The following is a 19729-nucleotide window of genomic DNA, read 5'->3' as shown; positions in this document are numbered from 1 at the left end:
AGCAACTCCACGACGAACTAACTAGAACATGGCATTTGAACATTAACGAAATCAACTAGAGTTTACAACTCCATCACTAAACCAAACGATCATAAACTTGTAAACATCAAGATTAATAACTACCTAGGCACGAAACTCAATCAAGCATAAGATTCGAATGCAAAGAAAATCTTAATCTCCATAAAAAGAAATCTCTAAACCTTCCTCAACAAGAATGGAAAACGTAAACAATAGCAACGAACTACGAATCACGTAGATTATCTAAACTCAACAAAAATAATCTCTAATCATTGCATCCATAAAAAACATAAGACAAATATTCAATTACCCAAATGATTCTAAAAATCAAGAGAATATAGAATCAACAATAATAATCTTCCATCATCATGTTTATCAAAGACTAGAAACCAAAAACTTAATAACCAAAGGATTCATAAAACAAAGAAAAATCAAAAGGAGTTCTTACAAAAACAAAGCAATCCAATGAGTCCAAGATGTTCTTGATGTTTCTAACTCCTCTAAAACTAAAGAAAAACTAGGAAAAATCGTCTGGAGGCTGCTGGAGACGAGAATGATATATATAGAAACCCTAGGGATGGGTTTTAAACTAAACAAATATGCTGTCGGAAGGCGGCGGCCGCCTGGGAAGCGGCGGCCGCCGCAGGCGGCGGCCACCGCCCTACGGCGCCGCCGCCTACCCCCTTCGCAGCTCTTCTCCAATCAGCAACAGGCGGGCGCTGCCAGGCGGCGAGCGGCACCGAGGCGGCGGCCGCCGTGAGGCGGCGGTGGCTGCTCCAATGTTCATCCAAAACGGCCTCCAAAACTTCTAAAACTCGCCCGAGAACCAGATAACCTGCAAGTAACACCCAAGAGCACAAAAGACGAACGAGCAAGTAAAAGAAGATACTTCAAGGCACAGAGCATGCTCGAAAGAGTGCTAAAACATACAAAACGAACACTCAGAAATGAGGTAAACAGTCCATCAAAGTATGATTCGGATGACCTTGAATTCATTTTGTCCTCGGGTTGTGTTGGTGGGAAGCGGAGGCATATTCAGTTCAACAAGGAAAATTATCCTTCTACGTGCACTTGTCGCATATTTGACAGTGCGGGATATTTGTGTTCTCACATTTTCAAGATATATTATCTTATGAATGTGAAAAACATTCCTGAACAATATTTGTTGAAGAGATTTTCTCGGGCTGCCAAGGAAAGAATCTTGACGAATGTTAGTTTCGGCATTGGTGTTCCCAATGATTTCGACTTACAGAGCATAAGCTACGAGTTCATCTAGCTCTTACCTTACTCCTTGATGAACGTCGCAGTGGTTGCAATGACCAGATATGCCGTAATCGTCAAATGTAATGATCTAGAAAAGAAAATACAAGAGCTTAACATAATACAATATCGATTAACTAAAGAATGCGCACAGGTACTACCAAATTATGGTTCCACCAGCACAAACAACTCAAATATCAACACAAGTGTTCCTTGATTGGATAAGTTGATTGGATAATAGGGACATGTTAACCAAAATAAATCTTACCACGTCAATAGAATGGGTACAAGTTTCGTCATCAATGATGCTAGCCAACAAGTTCCAGTTCCACACTTTGCCAAAACCATCCTAGTATGTAACCTAACATTATGATAGCACTTGACATGAAAAAATATGGACTAACATAATAGAGAAATTTCAAAAGAAACCTGCAAATCTGGATGGTTCAGTATCTTCACTTGCTGCGTTGGGATCTGCATATGATGCAATCAAAGTGAATTTTGGAAAAGACAATAATTTATTCTGAAGCTTCGTACGTACTTTAAAACATAATTCATGTATACATACAATTTCAGCACAATTTCATCATCATAATAATTGTGATTCGACAATGATCACTTTTCTCCAACAAATCTTCATTATTGTGATTAATTTTGTTGTCCTAAGTTTTACTGTGCGGATTATTTACATAGGAAAACGAAAATTTTCAAATTTTGAATCTATACATTTTTCACAGTAAATTTGTACATATTCGTATTGTATTTTACTAGACGTTTATACAGGGAGACAAAGAGAAGAGATCTAGTGAGAATGACTAAATGTATGGGTATTTTGAAAAGATAAATATATGATCGCATCAATCGTCCATAACCATTTCATTTGAAATTCAAACACACCAAAAACTATGTTTTAGAAATGAAAACAGAGCAAATCTATATCACGTCATGTATCAGCACAACTGATTCCTATAGCACAAGTTGAAATTAATTTCTAAGAGCTCTAAGTTAACACTCATCATGAGATATCATGCACATTATTCGGATTAAATCAACTCGAAAACTAGATTCAAGCAACCGACTTATACGATTTTCTTAAGGGTGGTAACGTAAGTATAGCTTGAAAATGTCACAAATAGTTTACGGAATTTGCAATAGGAGGAAGTAAACAAGGAATAAAGAATTAGTCATATATATGCACCAGAAATCGAAAAAAAATGATGCTTGTATGCATTCACTATTAATTCACAATGATGCCAAATAAATCGCGATGAGAAAGAACAAGGCAGACGAACCAAACCCATTGGCTGAAATGCTGAGCCATAGCTGCATAACTTTTACAGAGATCTAAGTTAAGCAAGCAATATGATGGTTCGTCTTTTTTAAGTTTGCTCAACAAGATGGATAACCAAATATCTACTGGTCCGATATGTACTTGCGTACTATATTAGGACTTACCTGAAAATAATGAAAACTTATCAAAATATACTTGGGTCAAAATATTATAGCAATAAAGTCAATCAAGACTTGAAAAAATATGGAACAATAGTTTGGAACTTTTCAGATGTGACATACAGTTGATTTACAAATGTTGAACTGAACATCTAAAGCATGAATCTAGATTAAAAATGACTGGGGGTAGCTTACAATCGCCTAGGCCTCGAGGTGTCTCCCTGAAGCATCGTGCAACAACTTTCTGGAATACAAAGAAAAGAACCTTATGTATTGATTGAATAAAATTAAAGAACTGCCATTCCAATACAATCTTCTTAAATAAAAGAAAAACTAAGAGATGCATTCATCTCAGTGAGCAATCTCACAGCTTGACAAGTTGCTCAATGCTACTAGAATTTCCTTAATTTTCAATTTAAACAGATGCACACAGCACCGAAACTTCTTTTAATCGACATATGGCCAACAGAGCATAACCTACGAGTTCATCTAGCTCTTATATTACTCCTTGATGAACATCGCAGTGGTTGCAATGACCAGATATGCCGTAATCGTCAAATGTAATGATCTAATAAAGAAAATACAAGAGCTTAACAGAATACAGTATCGATTAACTAAAGAATGCGCACATGTACTACCAAATTGTGGTTCCACCAGCACAAACAACTCAAATATCAACACAAGTGTTCCTTGATTGGATAAGTTGATTGGATAATAGGGACATGTTAACCAAAATAAATCTTACCACGTCAAAATTAGGAACTATGTATCTGGTATGGAAAGCGTTCACGATAAAATTAGGAGAAAGATATCATTTGCAATGCTTTGCATATAGATGACAAACCAAAAGTCAAAATGCAAACCTTGAGAACCACGGAGGCCATGTATAACTCTTATTTTCTAATACTTCTCATGCCGTCTGCTATGCCTACATTACCAAAAAGTGTTGTAAGGTCTGAGAAAATTCTCAAAACCTAAGAGAAAAATATTCCAAACTAATTACCATCTTTACAATCAATAACTTGGTTATGATCTATGATAGAGCTACATTTCATTATGTGACATATAGATGAAGCTCCATTGTAAAAAATGAAATCCCTCTAACATGAATTAGAAGATCAAAAATTGTAAAAGCCAAAGTCAATTGATCTTATATCCTGTGTCAATTGAATATTATCCTCTAGCCAACAAGGCCTAATGGTTCTGGAAACTAAGTTTGAGTTCTTTTTCACAACCTTGTTAGTTCCAAATTTTGATAATTTAAGATTCAGGTATAACCAAATGTTGTCTGGGGCAAAATTTTATTGGCACATACTTAAAATTGTAAGTACATGTGCAGCCTAATTGGGCAGCCTAATTGGCACATTACCAGTTGACATGCAAAGTATGTGTACATTATCATGCCTGGAAGTCACGTAATTAATCACAGGAGCAAAGAACTTGCGAGTGTGGAACAATAAATTATACATTAATCCCAAATGGATCGAGCACGACAAAGATAGAGAACAAGTCTTCAGGAAAGCATAAGTGGTGCTTGACATCAAATGGGAATACTGAAATTTCAATCTTACATAGACTCATCGTCAGGATGAGCAATAACCACCAAGATATTTCTCTTTCTAGAACTCGCACCTATCATTCAAGAAACCAACTATAAACATTTAAGTTTTATATAAACCACATTTATGGATTGCTGAATAGCAGACAGTTTTTTTTCTTGGAGAGTGAAGAAAACAATAATTAAGAAACATATTTTAAAGGGCAAAAACTTGTGTGCATCCTCCCCAGAATTTATTAGTCTCCAATTATGGTTTGATAATTATAATATTCCTTTTGTCCATAAAAGAACTTCATACTTTTCTTTTTTGGGACGTTCACAAAAAACACTTTCTATTTATTTTTGGACTATAATTACAATATTTTCTCACCATTCTCAATACACTCAAGTGACTCAACTCAACAACATTTTTCCCGCTCTAAGTACACCCAACAATTTTTTTCTTAAAAATCATATCACTCCACCCTATAAAATTCTTCCATGGACGGAGGGTGTATTTGATTATTATATTTTCTGGAGGTGGGATACAACGCCTATGTTGGCCTTCCTACTTTCTCTTTAAACCAAAAAGGAATCCAATTTGGGTATTTGAAGAAAATTTTATGCTGGAATCAAAGTAAGTTCTTTGCGGGGGAAAAGAGGTCCTTATCAAGGCGGGTAGCTAAGGCGGTGCCAACGTTTGCTGTGCAGTGCTTCATAATCCCGGATACTATTTGTGATGATATCCATAAAATATGGGCGGTATTTTGGTGGGGCAATAAGGATGAGAAAATACGTATGCATTAGGCCAGGTGGGAACCCATGTGTGTGCCGAAACAAAAAAGAAGCATGAGGTTCAGGGATTTAAAGATTTGAAACAAAGCTTTAGTGGCGAAACATACTTGGACGATGATTTTGTATCCTGAGTCACTGGTAGCCCGTGTTTTTAAAGCTAAATACTTCAAAAATGGTGACTTGATGCAAGCTCATGCTCCCTCGAGATCGTCTTATGTTTTGGCACTCTATTTCCTATAGCAGATCGATGATTAAGGAGGGCTTGATATGGAAAGTGTGGAATGAAACGGATATGATTGTATTCATAGGTCCAAGGTCTGCATGGGGTTATACAAATTTTTTCTCTGGTGAGCCTTCTCTAATCTTATCCCGACGACGGCCAACCTCTGAAACCATTATGTTCCTACGGATGGTATCTGTGAGTCTTGCCGTGAGGTGCAACAAATATGCCGACAATCACGTTTTTTGGGATGTGATGCAAAAAGCAATAGGGATGCAACTCATGGATATTGCAGAAGTGATCTTGAAGGAATGAGGAAGGGATGAATATGAGTTATGGTGCTACTTATCTGTGCACCAAAAAGCATGGTGCAAAGGAGTTTGTTGAATTGTTGTATGAAGAGACGAGTAAGGCGTATTCGGAAAGCATATGTAGTAGCCAAGCCCACATACTTGACGGATAAATGTTAGGGTGCCTCATTGGGGAAGAAGAAAAAGTGGATTAAGCCGATGCATAGTTGCTTCTGTGTTGACGTCAATGCTTTGTTTTATCTAGATCAGGGAGCGTATGGGGTGGGAATCATAATTAGAAATCATGAAGGCACAATGGTGTTTTATCTATGACACTCAGCCTATCTCAAGTGCTATGATGGCTGAAATCTTGGCGGTGGTACAAGGGATTAACCCACTACACAACTAACCTTGTGTACACAATTCTCGCGCGACGTGTTAGGCTTGCTCGATGAATCTCGACGAATTAAGAAATAGCATTAACCTGATACAAAACGTGCATAGATAACATTTCATGGATAGTAAACAGTTCATAAAGCATTTGCGAGTTTATATAACTCAAGCATAATTTTTGAAAATAAAGCCCACCTTGATAGGACAAAGCCTGAAGTTCAAACGTAACTCGTCTTGAAAATGCAGTGCTATTCCTCTTGGTCAACTGAGCCTACAAGATAATCTAATCTTAATAGGTCTCGTGATACCAGTCTTAGTTCAAAGTAGGGTAAAGCTTACTAATTTCTAAATCACTATGCCTGGGTTTTAAAACTCACTTTAAAATCTTGAAAATCAATAGCTCGGCTAAGGGCACCAACAACAATATCCTTGCTTGACTTTTGTTAAAAAAAATTAACTTGAAAATATTTTCAATGCATAAATATTTTTCTTTCAAAATCATAATATAATTTCATAAATACTTTAATCAAATAATATGTGAGTCATACTTACTATATGCACATAATAGAATTATGATGCATTTTCATTCATCAATTCATGAATCAAGTAATTAATAGTATATATGAAAGAATAACTCTTAATCAATCTAACTTGATTAATCACAAGTCACTTAATAAACTAATGATGATTCTCATCATATACTTAATCAACATAATTAAATGTGTTATGCTATCAAATCTATATTCTATTCAATTGAATAATTCAACTCATTAGTCTCAGCCCATTATTAAAAAGAATGAAAGCCTAATCGATCATTTGATATAATACCCAAAATCTGATTATTAAAGTAAGACCAACAAAAATTAAATTATTCCCAAGAAGAGTAAAATAACAAGCCCAGTTTCCAAAGCCCAAATGAACACTTTCTCTCTCCTTTAATCAATCGGACTTCTCTCTCTGTTCACTCTCTCGATCTCTCCAGCGCTGCTGCCTTCTCCTTCTTCCCCGGCGAAGGGCGCCACCTTCGGCCCCCGTCACCACCGGCATCTCCCCCTCTCTAGCTATCTCATTCCCTATCTCCCTTGCCGCCTCTTTCTCCTTCTCTATTCCTTCTCAGACCTTCCACCCATAATTCTCTCAAATTTCAGAAACCCTTCTCTCTCAATCTTAGCCCGCGAACAGCCACCGGCCTCTATTCTCATAGCGAGAATCGCCGCCGCCTTCTCCTCTCCTCTAGTCGGACAACAACAGCCCCACGACCGCCGCCGTTCTGATTCTCACCATCAAAACCCCATCTCCGTCTCTATTTCCAAATCACTCAACAATCACCAGGCCTAAGGCTAAGTTCACAATTTTATTTAATATGCACAATGCTTCCTTCTATATCAATTCTCCAACTAAGTGTAAAGATTCAAGTTTTATCGATTTGTAAAGTTAGATGCATTATTTTTATAAAATGGATGGTGACTCAAAATTGATTTGTAGGGCTAAGATTAGAAGAGAAGCCAACTTGGAAACCTTGATATTAAAGGTGCATTGCTATTCAACTGAAACAACTTGCACTTGATCTGGAAACAATTTGAGATTTGAGGAGGACCTCATTGTTGGGAAAATGAGTTGAGAATTGAACAACTAATTGTTGCTGTGAAAGGGTGAAGGCTTTGTATACATGAAATGAAATAAAAAAATAAAAAAATCTTTGTTTTCTATGTTCAAGTTTCAACTAGGTTCTATAAATGAAAACGTGAGAAAATGAGTAAGTTTTTTTGAGGGGTGAGAAAATGAGTAATTGATTGAGCTATTGAGGTTTAATGGACAATGGGCTAAAAAATAGCATGTCATTGGGCTCTCATAGATTCTCTTAATACAAATATAGGTCCACACCTCCCTTAATCAGATATCTATATAATAAATAAAACATCAGTTCTACAACTAATATTTTGCCGCCAAATTAGTGTTAAATTTGCAATTATAATCATAAAATAAGGGCAATTTATAAACAAATAATTATACAGTTTTCTATCACATGCCCACTAACTCACCCACTACTAAATACTACTCCCTCTGTCCAACTATAAGTGGCTCAAAACTTTTCGACACATGAATTAAGGAGAAGGTGTAAATGTGGGTAAATTTTATGCCACACCTAGGTGCCCAACACTTCTATTCCCGATGCGCCATGTGGCGCTTTTCATTTAAATGGTTGGCATGGGAAGAGTGAAGCGAAACCATTAAATGGAAGGCTGCCAACTTTCAAGAAGCAAGTTCGAAAATCTTTGTGTACGGCAAGGCTAAGGGTGTCACGCAAGAGGGATGGGCAATGGAAAGTTTCTTCTTTCTACAAATAGCACAATCATGATTTGTTTCCCAGTGAGCAGTCCTATTTGCTACGTTCAACACGTAATTTGTGAAAGACTAAGAAAAGTTTGATAGAAGCGATGAACTCAGCAGGCATTAGTGTTGCTAGGGCTTGTAGATTCATGGAGAAGGAGTCTGGTGGTCCTAAAAAATGGCGGTTTTACGAGGAATGATGCATATAATCATATAAATAGCCTTAAGATGAAGACAAAAGTGGAGAATGGTGATGCAAAGTAGCTTGTTCAATATTTTACGTCGAAGGCAAATAGCAAGCCGTTTTTTTATCGGGACTTTCAACTAGATGATGATGGCCACCTTTTGAATTTTTTTTTCAGAGACTCGCGCAGCTCCTTGGATTATGAGTATTTTGGCGACGTCTTATCGGTGGATAGTATGTATCGAACAAACAAGTACAAGCTTGTTTGTGTTCCATTTGTTAGTGTCAACCACCACTTGAAGAATGTTTTGTTTGGCCAAGGGTTTTCATCAGATGAAACAACCCGATCGTATGAATGGTTGTTCACTACTTTTTGGACCAGCATGTAGTGTGTCACACCCCAAATCTTGAAGGAATAAACTATAATCGAGGTGCGATAAAAATCATAGAAATAAACAAGGGGAGAACCTTGTGAAATTCAAATAATAGGATAAAAAGTCGGGCAGCGCCCTTTGAATGAAGAAAGATAGAAATCGAGTGATACTAATCAATTAACAACATTCTAAACCTTAAGATCACAAGTTTGGTTTCATGCTTCTGATAACCAATGTTAAATAACATAGTACCAGAAGTTTAGAGTCTAAACTCGATAAGGAACATAATTCAGAATTTAACATAAAAGTCTTAAGTTAGAGAAACAAAGGACAATAAGAGCTAGTGCAACAGCGGAAGATAAAATACGGAGTTGAACCCTAGCCTTAGCTCTGCCCCGTCAGCACCGACCAATCAACCTGAAAAACATTTGAAAGTATTTTTGGGCTAAGTACTAATGTACTTAGTGGGATAACATTTTATAAACATTTCATAAATCATAAGAGCAGTTTATCAAATTATACTTGACATGACTTAGAAGGTTTTAAATTGAAATAACTTCTAAACATGTTAAAATATTTTATTATATTGCGCGCAATTGTCACACTCCATTTCCGTTACTCGTTGTGATCACGGACCTTTTAGCCACCGACAGATCCATTACTCCTGCTAACTTGAACTGAGGGCGTAACCCAGCCAAGTTCCCATTTGGGACCCAATGCTCTGGAACACATCTCGTCGAGCACTCATATAACGCCTCATACATGATTAGTGCCCTAATAGAGATCAACCCACCAAGTCAGCTAATAGGTGTACACAATTCTCAAATAACGTGTTAGGTCAAGAGAGAACCTCGATTGATTAACTTATGCGAGCTTTAAACAGAGCAAAGTGCACAAAAATATCTTATCGGATAAACAGTTTTCATTTCATTGAAACATTTAAGCTCAATAGCTAAATCATACATTTGTAAAATAAGCCCACCTGATTAGGCAAAGCCTGTCGTTTAATCTTAACTCTGAATCGGAATAGCAGTGCTAGTCCTCACGATCCACAAAGCTTACAAGAAATCTATAATCTTAATAGGTCTCCTGAATCTAATCTTAAGTCATAGTGAAGTGCTTATCATCCTATGATTCACTTAGCCGGGTTTTTATATTTTAATAAATAAATAGTCGAAAAATAAATTCTTGAGTCAAGAACACCAACAATATCCTTATTCGATTTTTCTTAAATAATTGAATTAATAATAAAACCAATTTAATCATAAATGATTCTATGTAAAATGTTTGATGCAAAATTAATTCATGCTTTAACTCACATAATTAAATAAATATATTTAACATATGCACATAATAAGAAAATACTATTATGCAAACTTTTTCTAAAAATAATTAATTAAACTCAAATAAAGAGTTAAATTAATAAATCAATTAAACAAGTCCAACAATTAAATGGAAGTCCATATTTTTATTTCAAAAATTCGCAGCCCAAATAAAAGTAAATAGCAGTCCACCATTTAACAAATTACCCAATCCAAGTTTTCAAAAACAAATTCGGCCCAAAGGCCCACTCTTAAACACAAACCCTCACCCTTCTTCTACAACCTAAGTCACGCACACACACACAAACAATGTTGATCTCTCTCTCTCTCTCTCTCTCTCTATCTCTCTCTCTCTCTCTCTCTCTCTCTCTCTCTCTCAATCCCTGCCGACTCCACACACTCACCACCCTCTCGCTACCTCACCAAACTCCGGCCGCCGCGCCGCCTTCTTCACCGGCGAGACAGCCACCGGTCAACCTATTTCTCTGGACTCCGAAGTCGACGGTAGCAGCAGCGAAGAGCCGGCCACCACCGCTCTTCTCTTATCTTCTTCGCCGCCGGCCACTGACTCCTTTGTCCTCTCCCTCCGATCTCCCTCTATCGTCTCTCACCTCTTCTTCCCCCAGAAACAGAACACACACACTGAACACAGGTACTGCGCCGCTCCCCGGCGATAGCAGCCACCGTCGCCCGTATATCAGGCGACAACACCACCTCCAACCCTAGATCCCCAAATACCAGACCCCACTCCGGCGACCGTGCCCTAGCTCCTGCCTCTCTCTTCCGTTTGTTCAGCTCAGAGCCACCGCCGACCGTACCGCCCCCATCTCCCTCTGACTTCCAGCGAACGACAGCGAGAAGCCGTCGCTGCCCTCTCCTCTACTCTCGACTCTCATGACAGCAACAGACACACCACAAGTTCAACAAAAGATCTCTCTCAAGTACACACTCAACATTCAACAGCCAAAACCAAGACTCAAGTTTGAAATTACAGTTTATAAGGCTAGTTCTATACATGCTTGTCCACTACTTGTATTCTAAATTGTATACACATTTCATAAAGTTCATACGTTGTAAAAATTGATGTGTTGGTTTGAATGAAAGAATGAGTTGCTGTACTTGGAGAATTGGCATAAAGAGAAATGGGGTTGGGTTTGGACTAAGGATTAAATGCTAAATATATATACCAATTAACCTTAACTAAAAAGCCCAAATAAAAATTATCAAGCCCAACACAATTAAATAGTTAAAATTCAACATAAACTTAAATTAAATTATGTACAAATAAATACTTAATCATAGAGATAAATCACATATGATCACTTTAAATAATATGAAATGCATAAAGATTTGAATAACGAGGTTTTTGCAAATAAAATCACGAACAATTTTGAATTTGCAATTTTAACGCGACTTTTGAAGTGTGGCGAATTAAATCACAACCGTTTCAATTTTTGCAATTTCGTCCCCTCAATTTTTTCCAGGCACCGGAGTGATGAGTTGGAGCTTATGTGGATTGTTTTTTTTTCCACGTAATTAATTTCTGACTAAGATTAAAATAAAATCAAAACCTAATTCTTTTATTTTTCTTCTTTTTCGTCGAACTTATTTCAGTATCCCCCATTTCCTTAAACTAGTACGCCCTCCCGTACGATGCACGGCCACGATATATTTATTTATTTTTAAAATTTGAAATTATGTAAAAATATTATTTATGAATCAAATTAATTACTAACAAAAAATATATTAATTTAAATATTAGTATTTGATTTAAAGTAGTGTATAGTAATAATTTTATCAACTTAATGAGTAGGAGTATAATATTAAGTTCAATAAGTATTGTATAATAATAATTAAATTTACCGAAAGTTTTTTGTTATCGATTATTATTTTCTATTAAAATTAAAATTAATAAATACTTTTATAATATTGTCTCGATATTTGTTGACAATTGTGCATTATATTTTTTAATTAATATTTTTAATTTAAATATTTTTATGTATGCTTTGATAAAATAATTCAACGAATAAATATTATGTTTTTTTAATCAAAAGAGAAGAGAAGATATATAAATTTTGTAGGAGAAAGAGATACAAATAGAAATAATATAATAACAAAATAAGGAGAAAGAGAAAAAAATAAAGAATATTGTAAAAGAGATAGGAGGCAGAAAAACAATCACTTTAAAATTTTAAATTATAATAAACTATTTATTTCAAATTCATATTTAATGAATTTTAAATCAAATTTAAGATCTTGTCATAATGTTTAACTTAAGATACACATCAAATATATTTTTATAAAAGACGAACAAGAAGTAAAATAAAAGAATTAGGTTTTGATTTTGTTTTAATCTTAGTCAGCAATTTAATCTTTGTTAGAAATTAATTACGTGGAAAAAAATAATCCACATAAGCTCCAACTCATCACTTCGGTGGCCGGAAAAAATTGAGGGGACGAAATTGCAAAAATTGAAAAGGTTATGATTTAATTTGCCACACTTCAAAAGTCACGTTAAAATTGCAAATTTAAAATTGTTCGTGATTTTATTTGCAAAAACCCCTAAAATAAATTATAAACTAAATAGAAATGAGCGGGGTATTACATGCGAGCACATCCTTGCATGATTTTGTGTTTAAGTTTGATGAAATTCAAATTGAATGGAGGCGTAAAGAAAGTGAAGAGCATGCACTATGTATAGGAATGTCTGGGCTATATGTGGATCACAATGAACTAATGAAGAGTGCAGCTAAAGTCTTGACGAGAAGTGTTTTTCATATATTTGAGCATGAGGCTAATCATTCTTTGAATGTGGATATAATCAAAGGTCCATCAAAGTATGATTCAGATGACCTTGAATTCATTTTGTCCTCGGTTGTGTTGGTGGGAAGCGGAGGCATATTCAGTTCAACAAGGAAAATTATCCTTCTACGTGCACTTGTCGCATATTTGACACTGCGGGATATTTGTGTTCTCACATTTTCAAGATATATTATCTTATGAATGTGAAAAACATTCCTTAACAATATTTGTTGAAGAGATTTTCTCGGGCTGCCAAGGAAAGAATCTTGAAGAATGTTAGTTTCGGCATTGGTGTTCCCAATGATTTCAACTTACAGAGCATAAGCTACGAGTTCATCTAGCTCTTACCTTATTCCTTGATGAACGTCGCAGTGGTTGCAATGACCAGATATGCCGTAATCGTCAAATGTAATGATCTAGAAAAGAAAATACAAGAGCTTAACATAATACAATATCGATTAACTAAAGAATGCGCACAGGTAATACCAAATTATGGTTCCACCAGCACAAACAACTCAAATATCAACACAAGTGTTCCTTGATTGGATAAGTTGATTGGATAATAGGGACATGTTAACCAAAATAAATCTTACCACGTCAATAGAATGGGTACGAGTTTCGTCATCAATGATGCTAGACAACAAGTTCCAGTTCCACACTTTGCCAAAACCATCCTAGTATGTGTAACCTAACATTATGTTAGCTTTTGACATGAAAAAATATGGACTAACATAAGAGAGAAATTTCAAAAGAAACCTGCAAATCTGGATGGTCCAGTATCTTCACTTGCTGCGTTGGGATCTGCATATGATGCAATCAAAGTGAATTTTGGAAAAGACAATAATTTATTCTGAAGCTTCGTACGTACTATAAAACATAATTCATGTATACATACAATTTCAGCACAATTTCATCATCATAATAATTGTGATTCGACAATGATCACTTTTCTCCAACAAATCTTCATTATTGTGATTAATTTTGTTGTCCTAAGTTTTACTGTGCGGATTATTTACATAGGAAAATGAAAATTTTCAAATTTTGAATCTATACATTTTTCACAGTAAATTTGTACATATTCGTATTGTATTTTACTAGACGTTTATACAGGGAGACAAAGAGAAAAGATCTAGTGAGAATGACTAAATGTATGGGTATTTTGAAAAGATAAATATATGATCGCATCAATCGTCCATAACCATTTCATCTGAAATTCAAACACACCAAAAACTATGTTTTAGAAATGAAAACAGAGCAAATCTCTATCACGTCATGTATCAGCACAACTGATTCCTATAGCAGAAGTTGAAATTAATTTCTAAAGCTCTAAGTTAACACTCATCATGAGATATCATGCACATTATTCGGATTAAATCAACTCGAAATCTAGATTCAAGCAACCGACTTATATGATTTTCTTAAGGGTGGTAACGTAAGTATAGATTGAAAATGTCACAAATAGTTTGCGGAACCTGCAATAGGAGGAAGTAAACAAGGAATAAAGAATTAGTCATATATATATGCACCAGAAATCGAAAAAAAATGATGCTTGTATGCATTCACTATTAATTCAAAATGATGTCAAATAAATCGCGATGAGAAAGAACAAGGCAGACGAACCAAACCCATTGGCTGAAATGCTGAGCCATAGCTGCATAACTTTTACGGAGATCTAAGTTAAGCAAGCAATATGATGGTCCGTCTTTTTTAAGTCTAGCTAAACAAGATGGATAACCAAATATCTACTGGTCTGATGTACTTGCGTACTATGTTAGGGCTTACCTGAAAATAATGAAAACTTATCATAATATACTTGGGTCAAAATATTATAGTAGTAAAGTCAATCAAGACTTGAAAAAATATGGAACAATAGTTTGGAACTTTTCAGATATGACATACAGTTGATTTACAAATGTTGAACTGAAACATCTAAAGCATGAATCTAGATTAAAAATGACTGGGGGTAGCTTACAATCGCCTAGGCCTCGAGGTGTCTCCCTGAAGCATCGTGCAACAACTTTCTGGAATACAAAGAAAAGAACCTTATGTATTGATTGAATAAAATTAAAGAACTGCCATTCCAATACAATCTTCTTAAATAAAAGAAAAACTAAGAGATGCATTCATCTCAGTGAGCAATCTCACAGCTTGACATGTTGCTCAATGCTACTAGAATTTCCTTAATTTTCAATTTAAACAGATGCACACAACACCGAAACTTCTTTTAATCGACATATGGCCAACAGAGCATAACCTACGAGTTCATCTAGCTCTTATATTACTCCTTGATGAACGTCGCAGTGGTTGCAATGACCAGATATGCCGTAATCGTCAAATGTAATGATCTAATAAAGAAAATACAAGAGCTTAACAGAATACAGTATCGATTAACTAAAGAATGTGCACATGTACTACCAAATTGTGGTTCCACCAGCACAAACAACTCAAATATCAACACAAGTGTTCCTTGATTGGATAAGTTGATTGGATAATAGGGGCATGTCAACCAAAATAAATCTTACCACGTCAAAATTAGGAACTATGTATCTGGTATGGAAAGCGTTCACGATAAAATTAGGAGAAAGCTATCATTTGCAATGCTTTGCATATAGATGACAAACCAAAAGTCAAAATGCAAACCTTGAGAACCACGGAGGCCATGTATAACTCTTATTTTCTAATACTTCCCATGCCGTCTGCTATGCCTACATTACCAAAAAGTGTTGTAAGGTCTGATAAAATAAATTCTCAAAACCTAAGAGAAAAATATTCCAAACTAATAACCATCTTTACAATCAATAACTTGGTTATGATCTATGATAGAGCTACATTTCATTATGTGACATATAGATGAAGCTCCATTGTAAAAAATGAAATCCCTCTAACATGAATTAGAAGATCAAAAATTGTAAAAGCCAAAGTCAATTGATCTTATATCCTGTGTCAATTGAATATTATCCTCTAGCCAACAAGACCTAATGGTTCTGGAAACTAAGTTTGAGTTCTTTTTCACAACCTTGCAAAGGCTATGATGGCACTTCATCAACAAATATATGGTGTAGTCTGGTTTTTATTATATTTGACCTAGTCTCAGGTTCCTCTCTATATAAATAGACATATGACCGTGTTTAGTTCGATATTTCTTTCTTCGCTAATGGGAGTTGTATCCTGTAATAAATTATTTTTTGAATTAGATCTTAAATGAGATGGCAATTGGCAAATTAGAGTAAACAAAAAATTATAATTTTGAGTGTTCATTTAATTTCTGGATATTGATTAATTAATCAATTACAGGTTCACATATGTTCTATATAATTTTGAGGGTCTGGTTGATCTTTGTTTCCTTTCGTCTAGCACCTGGTCTGCCTGCTGCTGGTGCTTTGGCTGTTGGTTTTGGAGATTTGGACGTTGGGGGGGGGGGGAGTGGTCTGGCTGCTTGGTTTGGCTGTCGGGTTCTTGCTGCTTGTTGTTTCGTCCGGACTTGCTGGCGTGCGTCTCTGGCTGCTGGAGGGTGGAGTTGCATGCAAGGTTGGGTGTTGTGTTTTTGGCGGCTGCAGTCTTCTTCGCGGCGATGGATGACTTTGGTGTTCGACACCCTTTGCTTCATGTTGGTTTGTTTTCTCTTTTCGTGGTTTTTTTTGCCTCTTTTTTATGTTTTTCTAGTCCGTCTCGGGTGGTTTTGAGCCGGGATTGTTTAGGGGCGATGGTTAGGCCGGAGTCCCTGAAACTTTCCTTTCCGCTCTTCCACCTTCTTTGGTTTCGTTTATGTTTCTTAGGCGAGCACTCTTTAGAATTTTTTATAATAATCACAAAATTTGATTAGTTCGATACGAAATTAATATACAAGATCCAAATATTATTTAAACATTTCTCTATAATTAATATAATCTCTGTTATCTGATTAGTCGAGTTAAATATGTAGTAACTTGGTGTTTTTGTATTTTAATTGATAGCTTGGGATAAAAGATGGAGACAAGATGGATGTAATGGGGCATCAAGTTGAAGATGGCAACCCAATGACTTTTAGTACTTAACTGTGTTGTAAAAATAATAAATTACTACATTTATGATTACATTTATGTAGTAGAGCTAATTTTCGTACATGTCTACGACAAAATTTAGTTTAGTTTGATCTCCACAAGTGTAAATTTTTTATGCTGAATTTTCTATATTTAATCATTTAAGGACTTTTATATTTTTGTATTTCAAACTCATAAATGGGTCAACTTTTTTTTTTTTTTAAGATAAAATGTTTATTTTGAAAGTTTGCGATTATGACAACAGAAAAAGAAAAATTTGAACAAAAAGTTAAAATTTATGCAATCTTAAATAATGATAAACTAAATTAACTTACACATTTATAAAATGAAGTAATAAATTCAAGTCTTAAATTTTCAGGTTAACATCTTTACTCAAATTCCTAGTATTAGTACATAAAGTAGTCTAGAATTATTTTATTTTATTTTATTTATTTTCATTCTACTAATAATTATTTTATTTTATTGAATTTAGTAAAATTTCATATGAGATGGTCATGAATATAGCTCTACTAAAAATGTAAAATGATGTCGTATATCCGATGTTACAAAGATTATGCAATAAATTTATGTCATAATTAGAAAATGCTGAAAATTGTGCCACAATTGTGCAACATTATTTTAAACGTGTTGTATAATTATGATATTTTATTGAGATGTCGCGAATTAATGTCGCAGTTTTTGAGATATTAAAATAAGTGCCACATCGATGTCATAAAATTGTGACATAATACTTCGATGACAATTAATTGATGTAAATATATGACATTGAATGCAACGCTATTCTAAATATGTGGTATAATTAAAACATTTTATTGTGGTGTCGCTAATAAATTGTCGCAACTTTGAGACATTGAAATGATTGTCGCATATGTGTCACTAAACTACAACACAATATTTAGATGATGCACAATTGACGCAAATATATGACACTAAATGCAACACTTTTATCAAAATGTGGTATAATTATGACATTTTATTGAGGCGTCGCGAATAGACTGTTGTAATTCTGAGACGTTAAAACGAGTGTCGCATTTGTGTCACTAAACAACAACACAATATATAGGTGACGCACAATTGACGTAAATATATGACACATAAAGTGTAAGTGTGGTAATTTTACATCACATACATGTAGTGTCGCATGTGCGTATGTCGCAATAGGTCTGTTTTCCTGTAGTGTTGTTAGTTCCAAATTTTGATAATTTAAGATTCAGGTATAACCAAATGTTGTCTGGGGCAAAATTTTATTGGCACATACTGAAAATTGTAAGTACATGTGCAGCATTACCAGTTGACATGCAAAGTATGTGTACATTATGATGCCTGGAAGTCACATAATTAATCACAGGAGCAAAGAACCTGCGAGTGTGGAACAATAAATTATACATTAATCCCAAATGGATCGAGCACGACAAAGATAGAGAACAAGTCTTCAGGAAAGCATAAGTGGTGCTTGACATCAAATGGGAATACTGAAATTTCAATCTTACATAGACTCATCGTCAGGATGAGCAATAACCACCAAGATATTTCTCTTTCTAGAACTCGCACCTATCATTCAAGAAACCAACTATAAACATTTAAGTTTTATATAAACCACATTTATGGATTGCTGAATAGCAGACAGTTTTTTTTCTTGGAGAGTGAAGAAAACAATAATTAAGAAACATATTTTAAAGGGCAAAAACTTGTGTGCATCCTCCCCAGAATTTATTAGTCTCCAATTATGGTTTGATAATTATAATTTGGATTTAATTAGGGCGGAGTGTGCCTCATGTTGAAATGCTACAATTCATCACATGTCATCTTGCTCATGGACAAAATTCACAAATTACCATCGTTTAAGAATGCTGTTTTTGAGAAGGACAGAGATTCTAGAAAAACTTTGCAGAGAGAAGCAAACCAGAGCACTAGCACTGATGAGATTAATGCTATCCATGCCATGTTCGATTCTGAGATAGAATGTAGCCGCAATTAGTCACTGGGGCATTTCGTCGAACAATCTGTACATCAGATTCTTGTGTGAGGCTTGAACAAGAATCAAATAAGGAGAATAGAACATAATAGACCAACAAACACCAAGAACCCTGATAGGCATACCTCAGACATAAGTGTGAATTTCAACAACCAATCATCAACTAGGTTAGGAATGAATTAAATTTTCAATCAATGGTTAGGTGAGCTATTCGTGATATTCCAACAACTTTTCGGCCTAAGCAGAGAAAGACTGACCGAAGAGCCGAGCCTACGGTATTGAGGCGGTGGAGTTCGTCGGGCCACCGTGAGTGGAGAGAGAGAAGGTGGGTCGTGGTGGAATGTGGATATGCTGTTTCAATGACGATTGCAGTCTTGCAGACTTCTCCGACAGCCATTAGTTTTCTCAAATTTCTTTTTCTTTTCATGTTTTATTTTATTTGAATTTGAATATTATATTTTTTGAGCACCGATGAATTATTATATTCCTTTTTTCCATAAAAGAACTTTATATTTTTCTTTTTTGGGACGTTCACAAAAAACACTTTCTATTTATTTTTGGACTATAATTATAATATTTTCTCACCATTCTCAATACACTCAAGTGACTCAATTCAACAACATTTTCCCCGCTCTAAGTACACCCAACAATTTTTTTCTTAAAAATCATATCACTCCACCCTATAAAATTCTTCCATGGACGGAGGGTGTATTTGATTATTATATTTTCTGGAGGTGGG

At 35.2% G+C, this 19729-nt stretch overlaps 1 pseudogene; it reads right to left on the bottom strand.

The window, feature by feature from the left end:
• Positions 1-602: 602 nt before the first annotated feature.
• Positions 603-19157, bottom strand: LOC130991018 (uncharacterized; annotated as a pseudogene).
• Between the last annotated feature and the right edge of the window lie 572 nt (positions 19158-19729).

This window comes from Salvia miltiorrhiza, chromosome 6 (assembly GCF_028751815.1).
Source record: "Salvia miltiorrhiza cultivar Shanhuang (shh) chromosome 6, IMPLAD_Smil_shh, whole genome shotgun sequence".
NCBI lineage: Eukaryota > Viridiplantae > Streptophyta > Magnoliopsida > Lamiales > Lamiaceae > Salvia > Salvia miltiorrhiza.
This window is presented reverse-complemented; position numbering and strand designations above follow the sequence as displayed.